The 9,193-nt window shown below is 32.7% G+C and overlaps 1 long non-coding RNA gene across 1 annotated transcript; it reads left to right on the top strand.

Moving 5' to 3' along the window:
* The first annotated feature begins 3,991 nt into the window (after positions 1 to 3,991).
* LOC121217067 (uncharacterized) lies at positions 3,992 to 5,044 on the top strand. Its single transcript, XR_005913291.1, has 2 exons — positions 3,992 to 4,466; positions 4,771 to 5,044. It is a non-coding gene; the product is annotated as an uncharacterized lncRNA (long non-coding RNA).
* The last annotated feature ends 4,149 nt before the right edge of the window (positions 5,045 to 9,193 follow it).

The raw sequence follows: 9,193 nt of genomic DNA, 5'->3' as shown, positions 1-9,193 counted from the left end.
CCAACTCAGTCACTCTGTCCTTTAATCCACCTTTTTCTCTTTGGCTATCTGACAAACTCTTTTCTAAATCCTCGTTTCGCATCTGTGTCTCTTGGAATTTTTGTTCCCATCTATCGGCTTTGTCCTTTTCTTCTCGAATTTCTGTACGCCACTGTTCTGAAGTTTTTCCTAGCCCGGCAGTACTCATTGACCGACGCAACTCTTTATAATCTGTCTTCAAGCTATCCAACTCTTCCTCAACTTTATTTTTCCCTTTCCTTAATTTCTCAGTTTCGAGCTTTTGAACGTCTATATCTAATCTTAAGTTCCTTTTCCCTTCCTCCATTTGTTCTATCTTCTTTTCTAACTCCGTATTTCTTATTTCAAAATCTTGTCTTATGATTTCCAACTCAGAAGGGATGACCCGCAAATATTCCTCTATTGACTGGCTGTTTTCCTGACTTATCTTGGGTATATTATCATTAGTTTTCCTAACCCACCATTCATTATACTCTGGAGTTGCCATCGGACCCACAGCTAACCTCTTTATTCGGTAACTCTGTTTCCACGCACTAGCTATCCACAATCAGCTATCCCTTGGGTCGCAGGTATAAATTGCCTTGACCTATACTGCCTTAGTACCAATAATGGGGCATATCCAACAGCTCCCCAAATTCCAAGTAGTGGAACCCAATCAAAATTACCACACCTATACAGGATCTCATCTGGAAGCAACCAAGGAGCGCTCCACTCGATGTCATCTTCTTGAAGATTCTAAAGAATTCTCATCCACTTTTCCTCCAAAATGTCATCTCTCCTGGGCGTAGCTACTATCTCCTTTAGTGGTGAATAATTTTTAGAGAAAACCCGATACGAAACCTTATCCACCCTCCAAAAATGACTGTGAAACCATGCGAGTAGAAGCTGTACACATCCAATGAATCTCCCCTCTCCCGCTTTCCGGCATGCATTCAATGACCTGAAAGTTTCTGCCAAAATTGTCAGAATTGGAGTAACCGTCTTATCAAGACGATCGAATAAATCAGTGACTGCTTCATCAACATGCCCCAAAGCATTGGGGAAGACAACCAAGCCATATATACTTAAAGCAAAGACATCTAACCTCTTCCTCACGTCTGGGTGCATTAGAATTGCATCTTTCAAACTCCTCCAAGGAACGCACTTACTATCCCCCTTTTGCTTAATCCGTGCAGCAACCCACTGCTCACTTATCCCTGTTATACTCATTAGCTTCTTCGAAAAGGTTGGAACATTTATCGCTCTCGAGTAGACCTTGTCTACTTGAAACCTTGAACATCGGAGTAAAGCCACATATTCTTCTATCGTGGGCACCAAATCGACCTTCCCAAATGTGAAGCAACTGTAAGCAGGATTCCAAATTTGACGAGAGCTCGAAACAAATGCTTGTCTACCTTCACGTCAAGCAAATAAGGCAAATCCCCATAATTATCATAAAATAGCTGTCTAACCTCGTCATTCCACTGATCCCAAATTTCCTTCAACTCATGCAAACTATTTTGAGTTACACTGATGCGAGTAAAGTCCCATAATTTTGATACATATTCGTCAACCAAACTATCGCCTTTCTCTTGCTGTCTCGTTTCAGACCAAGTTTGGACAGTCGCATTATCCTCCACTTTATCAAGAAACCCTTTTTCCATGATAAGCTTTCTATCTAGTAACTGAATATGAACCGACGCCTTTTATGATGAAATGAAATGTCATGTCATGCAATCAAAATAAAACACAAAAAAACAGTATCATAAAAACATAAAATATAAACAAGAAATAGAAAAACACCTAATCGGATATCTACTAGGGTTCAATATAGTCCTACCTAAGGTGGATTCCTAAGGTTCACTATATGAAGTTTGGCTTCTAGGGCAAAGGTACCCGAATTAGTAGATTCCTCGATTTTCACCCATTATAGGCTCATATAAATCAAGTTCGATTCAGGGGAATACATTTTTCCTATGACTATACAGAGATGAAAATCTTGCGAAGGAATAGGTATCGATGTACTTCGAAAGCGATCCACTATCCTATACGGAGGTGAAAACCTCACGAAGGAATAGTTTCTCACTCCCACTTAGAAGGGTAAAATCATTCAACTCATGTAATATGTAATACAAACAATACTTAAATCAATTAAGCAAGAAAATAATGAATGCAAAAGGATATCATGAATTTTTTTTAAAAAAATTATTTTTTCAACCATAAGACAAAAATTAATCAACTTTGTGGCTCGACTCTCTAATTTAAAAAAAATCCCCAGTTGAGTCGCCAAGCTATCGAAACCATTTTTGTTTTTAGAAAATAAAAATTAGTTGTCGATAAAAATTTGGAGTCGCCACCAATCTTTTATTAAGGTGTGATTGGACCACCTAAAAACGATTTTGGTCTACGAGTTTTGAAAAAACAGGTTCGGGAGTCAGTTACGTTCGAGGAAGGATTAGCACCCTCGTAACGCCCAAAAATTGGTACCAAATTGATTAATTTATGTCTTAAAGTCGAGAGTTAATAAATACGATCTTTAGTTAAATTAAATTATTTATTAAGACTTTTTCATTTTGAAAAAAAAAAGAAAGTATCACACCTAATGCGTTAGGGCACAATATTTTATTCTTTTCAAGATGAGTTGGTCCAAAAAACTCGTGTGATAAAATTTAAAAAATATTTAATTGTTTAAAATTTATGAAGAAATCGCAGCCCAATACGTTAGGGCACGATTTCTTAAAATCACAAACATTGAATATTTCCTTTATTTTTTTAAAAAAAATCTTTATCTTGAGAAATCAATGTGTCACATTCAATATGTTAGGACACAACATATTGAATTCCCGATGACAAGTTTTGTTTTGTTTGATTAAAGAGCAATTCTCGATTGTTAGATTTTACGAAGAAAATTGGAACCCAATACGTTAGGGCTCAATTTTCTTGAAAATCCTAAATACGAGTATTATCTTTATTTTGAAAATTTTCTATTTTTAAATTCAAGTAAAAGATGATGTAATGTTATATTGTATGTATAAATGTCGCGATAACGAATACAACAATAATAAATACAACAATGACATAGAAATAATATAAACAAATAAATAAACAAAACTAAAAAAATAAACAATGACAATGCAAGAATATCAAATAAATGAGCAAAAAAAAACATGCTTTTAAAACATAAATGAAAACATAAATCGATAAACAAAAGAAGGAAATAAACAAAACACGTAAAGAATAAAAAGGTACATAATATATTTATTGAAATTATGAGGAAGAAAAACGAACACAAGATTTACATATAAAATTTTGAATTATAAAATTTATATAAATATATAATGCATTTATGAAAATAAATAAAAATATATAAAATATATATAAATTAAAATATATGTTAAAAAATATATATGTATTTGAGCATTTTTGAAAAATAAATAAAAACAAAGACATATACGTATATAGATAAATATAAAAATGTTCATTTTAGAAAATATGTAAATATATTTACATGTACATATATATAAAAAAATAAATCTATACATATATATAAATTATAAAAAATAATTACATATATATAAATAATAATAATAATTACATTATTAAAATTAATTAATAAAAATATATAAATTATGAAAACATTAATTACCTATAAAAATTATTAAATAATAAATAAATAATAAAAATTATAATTATATTTTGAAATTAATTAATTCTCTAAAAAATAACAAAAAAGGACTAATTTGAATTGGAAATAGGAGTCTGGGGAAAATCCGCAAATAATTGGAGGTAAAAGGGACCATATTGAACACGCGAATAACATAGAGGGGCTGGAAAGGAAATTATCCCTTCTCCTCCAAAACGGCATCGTTCAAATTGGACCTAATTGAAATCGAAAATAAATTAAAGGGGTAAATTTTAAAAAATAAAAACTTAATTGCAAAAACCTTAAAAGGCAGAGGGGCTAAAAGCGTAATTTACCCCTCTACATAAAAACACGTTGATCCTAGGCTGGGTCGGGTCGAATTCGGGTTGGCCTCCCCAAAACGACGTCGTTTTAGCACCTGGGGAGGCCTAATGAAATGACGTCATTTCCAAAAGGCTATTTAAGCCAAAAATAATTCAAATATTTCATTTTTCATTCTTTAAAAAACAAAAGAAAACATTTCAAAAAAACTCTCCCCTCCCCAATCGTCCGGCATCCAATCCGTCCATCGGCCGGTCATCGGCCACTGCGCCGGCCACCGATCTCCGGCACCGACACCGCCGTCTTCGGTAGCCGAAAAAGAGGGAAAATCCCTAATCTTGTCCTTGCGACCTTCTAAACGCAAATTCGGGTTCAAAATCCGGGTTCCAAATCCCCAAAATCGAACCGAAAATACTAAGAAAATCAAGAAACCCTTCGGTTTTCGGCCACCGACCCTCAGGGGTGGCTTCCTCGGTCTTCTCACGGCGTGACAGACCACACGAAGGTAAAACTCTTTCCCTTTTTCCTTTATTTTATCAGTATGTAAAAAAATAAAAGAAAATAAATAGCTGAAACAAAAAAAAATATCAACCTTTGCGTTTTTTATTGATTCTCCGATTTAATATCCAGTTTTCACGTGAAATGCTGTTATCTTTTTCTTATTGATTTTTTTCCGATCCCCCTATTACAGTGTTTCAATGGCTTTTTATAGCCAAAATAATGATATCATAAATAAATCAAATATGTTTTCTTTGATTCGCAATCTTTTTTCTTTCCATGTACTGCTATTTCCTTTTCTTGATGTGCAGGTACGAAGATCGGGGGAGATTCGGAGGGCGAGGCCTGGCTTGCGACGCGAGTTCCCCCTGAAACCCTAGGGTTTTCCTGAATCTATTTTGGGCCACTATATTCGGGACTCTTGTAGTTTAACAAAAATCGGGTCTGGGTTTGGGCCACTGCTCTTGTATTTTCGGGTTTAGGTCATATAGGCCCGTTATAGTTTGGGCCTTTTAGACTCGAGCCAAAATAGGGTGTTACATATTGTATAAAGACTTTCAAGGAATCAAGATTGTTTCAATTCCACACCACGCTAGAACATTCCAATTCCACATTATTGAAATAAACTTAATGTTTATAATAATGAGATTTGTGTCAATTTAAACAATGTGAAACAATATCTAGTGCTCAATTTGAGATGGTTACCGAGTTCCAATGCTATAAAGTTAAAAATAATGGCATGTATAAAATCATAGTGTATTAAGTAATGGCTTCTCTAGAACCATTTAATTTTCTTAGAACTAAATATAATTTAACTAGGCTTCAATTTAATGACACATTTTAATGAAGATTTCGGAACAATATCAAAAATAAAGTCAAAAGAATAATTTTGGGCCTGTTATGTCTTGTAACCGTTTGTTAGCTTAAGCAATCATATATCCTTAAGCAGACGGAGATGGTGAATCGATCAATGCAAGGCAATTATTCCATGTCTGAATGCTCTTTGCTATAATTGTCGCTGGGCTTAGGTCTTTGAATAGAGGATTTTCAAGAGTCCTCTTTACTAATGCTGAGTGACAAACTTTTCCCAACATAACAAGTTCGCCGCAACACTTGTTAGAAATACTCCCTGTCTCGAAAATACTCATGAAAGCTTCTAGAACACAGGGCAAACCAATTTTAGTTTCACAATTATTTTCCTTAATAATTTGGTCGTTCTCCTTCATAGACATTACTGCCACGCAAGCTAAGAATAAAACCACTAGTACGAAATAAACATTAAGGCTTGCCATACCGCTCGAATCTGATGTTACTAGTTAAATTTGGTTCGTAAAATTAATTTTGAACAAGATTTGCAGGGGAAAAAATCGCATTTATAGGAAGTGTTATAACCATATTAGACTAGAATACATTACAATAAAAGAAAACATTCAATATTTCAGTTTAATTAGAACATTCAATATTTCAGTTTAATTAGCATTAATTTTAATTACTACAAATCTATATAGTAATTCAAAGAAACACATTTATACTTCCCTTTATAATTCTTAAATGGCATTAAACGGATCACGAAAATAAGGTTCAACGAAGATGATTATGTCGTACATGTGTTTCACCGTTGAAACTAGGATTGAACTATTACGTCCACTCCAAACCAAACACCGGGACGATAATATGGAGGAAACAACAAATCGAAAAAGCAATATGGGATATAGTACACTTGCATTACAGGCACACATATTCCACTTCACCAAAACAGGCTTTTAGCAGCGCTTTTTTAGGCCTTTAGCGGTGCTAAAAAGCGCTGCTAAAAGTATTTGCGGTTCTTTGAGAAGCGTCGGAAAAAACGCCGCTAAAGAACGCCTTGCTAACTTTAGTGGCGCTTTTACCCAAAAACACCACTATAGACCATGATATTTAGCGGCGCTTTTCCCACAAAAGTCGCTAAAAACCATGACCTTTAGCGACGCTTTTTCCACAAGCGCCGCTAAAAATATAACCTTTAAAAAAAATTATTTTAATCAAATAATATTTATTTTTATGATAAATATTATATTATGTTTTATTTTTTAAATTTGAACTTTAAATATACTTTTTAAGGATAAATAAAAAAATATTATTTAAATTAAATTTTCTATGAAAATTTTAACTTTAAAACTAAATATAAAAATTAATGAATTTAATTTTAGAATTTAAAATAATAAATTAATAACACAATTAAAATTCAAAAGTTAGAACTCAAGTTGTCATAAATATTAAAGTTAAAATAAAAATTTAGAATCAAAACTAAAATAAATAATACATATGAAAAATTAAAACACTGACAGTAACGAAAAATTAAACACCACGCATAAAATTTATCAAACTAGTTAAAGAAATACATGGTACAGCCATGCAGTATAAATACAATAGAATCATAGGGTAATTTTCCATAAATATCTTCAGAGTACCAAGAACAATTTGTCACAAAATTATAAATACAATAGAATCATAGGTAGCAGACAAGCTATTTGTTACTTTTTGTTTTGCTTCCAAGGCTTCCTCAGCTACCTTCATCTTGGCAACAGAATCATCTTCATCATCCCTGCTTAAGAAAACAAAGAATCTATTGTTAAACAATTTAGAACTTGAAAAAGAAAAGAACCATGTTACTCGAACTTAGGTATGAGTGTTAGGTGTCAGTATAAAGACATGTCAGATATGGGTATGAAGGCATATCTGAGATGAGTATGTTCAATTTTTTTTTTCCAAGTTTTCCCACATCCATGGACAATTTCGCCGCAACACTTGTTAGAAATACTCCCTGTCTCGAAAATACTCATGAAAGCTTCTAGAACACAGGGCAAACCAATTTTAGTTTCACAATTATTTTCCTTAATAATTTGGTCGTTCTCCTTCATAGACATTACTGCCACGCAAGCTAAGAATAAAACCACTAGTACGAAATAAACATTAAGGCTTGCCATACCGCTCGAATCTGATGTTACTAGTTAAATTTGGTTCGTAAAATTAATTTTGAACAAGATTTGCAGGGGGAAAAATCGCATTTATAGGAAGTGTTATAACCATATTAGACTAGAATACATTACAATAAAAGAAAACATTCAATATTTCAGTTTAATTAGAACATTCAATATTTCAGTTTAATTAGCATTAATTTTAATTACTACAAATCTATATAGTAATTCAAAGAAACACATTTATACTTCCCTTTATAATTCTTAAATGGCATTAAACGGATCACGAAAATAAGGTTCAACGAAGATGATTATGTCGTACATGTGTTTCACCGTTGAAACTAGGATTGAACTATTACGTCCACTCCAAACCAAACACCGGGACGATAATATGGAGGAAACAACAAATCGAAAAAGCAATATGGGATATAGTACACTTGCATTACAGGCACACATATTCCACTTCACCAAAACAGGCTTTTAGCAGCGCTTTTTAGGCCTTTAGCGGTGCTAAAAAGCGCTGCTAAAAGTATTTGCGGTTCTTTGAGAAGCGTCGGAAAAAACGCCGCTAAAGAACGCCTTGCTAACTTTAGTGGCGCTTTTACCCAAAAACACCGCTATAGACCATGATATTTAGCGGCGCTTTTCCCACAAAAGTCGCTAAAAACCATGACCTTTAGCGACGCTTTTTCCACAAGCGCCGCTAAAAATATAACCTTTAAAAAAAATTATTTTAATCAAATAATATTTATTTTTATGATAAATATTATATTATGTTTTATTTTTTAAATTTGAACTTTAAATATACTTTTTAAGGATAAATAAAAAAATATTATTTAAATTAAATTTTCTATGAAAATTTTAACTTTAAAACTAAATATAAAAATTAATGAATTTAATTTTAGAATTTAAAATAATAAATTAATAACACAATTAAAATTCAAAAGTTAGAACTCAAGTTGTCATAAATATTAAAGTTAAAATAAAAATTTAGAATCAAAACTAAAATAAATAATACATATGAAAAATTAAAACACTGACAGTAACGAAAAATTAAACACCACGCATAAAATTTATCAAACTAGTTAAAGAAATACATGGTACAGCCATGCAGTATAAATACAATAGAATCATAGGGTAATTTTCCATAAATATCTTCAGAGTACCAAGAACAATTTGTCACAAAATTATAAATACAATAGAATCATAGGTAGCAGACAAGCTATTTGTTACTTTTTGTTTTGCTTCCAAGGCTTCCTCAGCTACCTTCATCTTGGCAACAGAATCATCTTCATCATCCCTGCTTAAGAAAACAAAGAATCTATTGTTAAACAATTTAGAACTTGAAAAAGAAAAGAACCATGTTACTCGAACTTAGGTATGAGTGTTAGGTGTCAGTATAAAGACATGTCAGATATGGGTATGAAGGCATATCTGAGATGAGTATGTTCAATTTTTTTTTCCAAGTTTTCCCACATCCATGGACAATTTCGCCGCAACACTTGTTAGAAATACTCCCTGTCTCGAAAATACTCATGAAAGCTTCTAGAACACAGGGCAAACCAATTTTAGTTTCACAATTATTTTCCTTAATAATTTGGTCGTTCTCCTTCATAGACATTACTGCCACGCAAGCTAAGAATAAAACCACTAGTACGAAATAAACATTAAGGCTTGCCATACCGCTCGAATCTGATGTTACTAGTTAAATTTGGTTCGTAAAATTAATTTTGAACAAGATTTGCAGGGGGAAAAATCGCATTTATAGGAAGTGTTA

This window comes from Gossypium hirsutum, chromosome D05 (assembly GCF_007990345.1).
Source record: "Gossypium hirsutum isolate 1008001.06 chromosome D05, Gossypium_hirsutum_v2.1, whole genome shotgun sequence".
In the NCBI taxonomy this organism is placed as follows: domain Eukaryota; kingdom Viridiplantae; phylum Streptophyta; class Magnoliopsida; order Malvales; family Malvaceae; genus Gossypium; species Gossypium hirsutum.
This window is presented reverse-complemented; position numbering and strand designations above follow the sequence as displayed.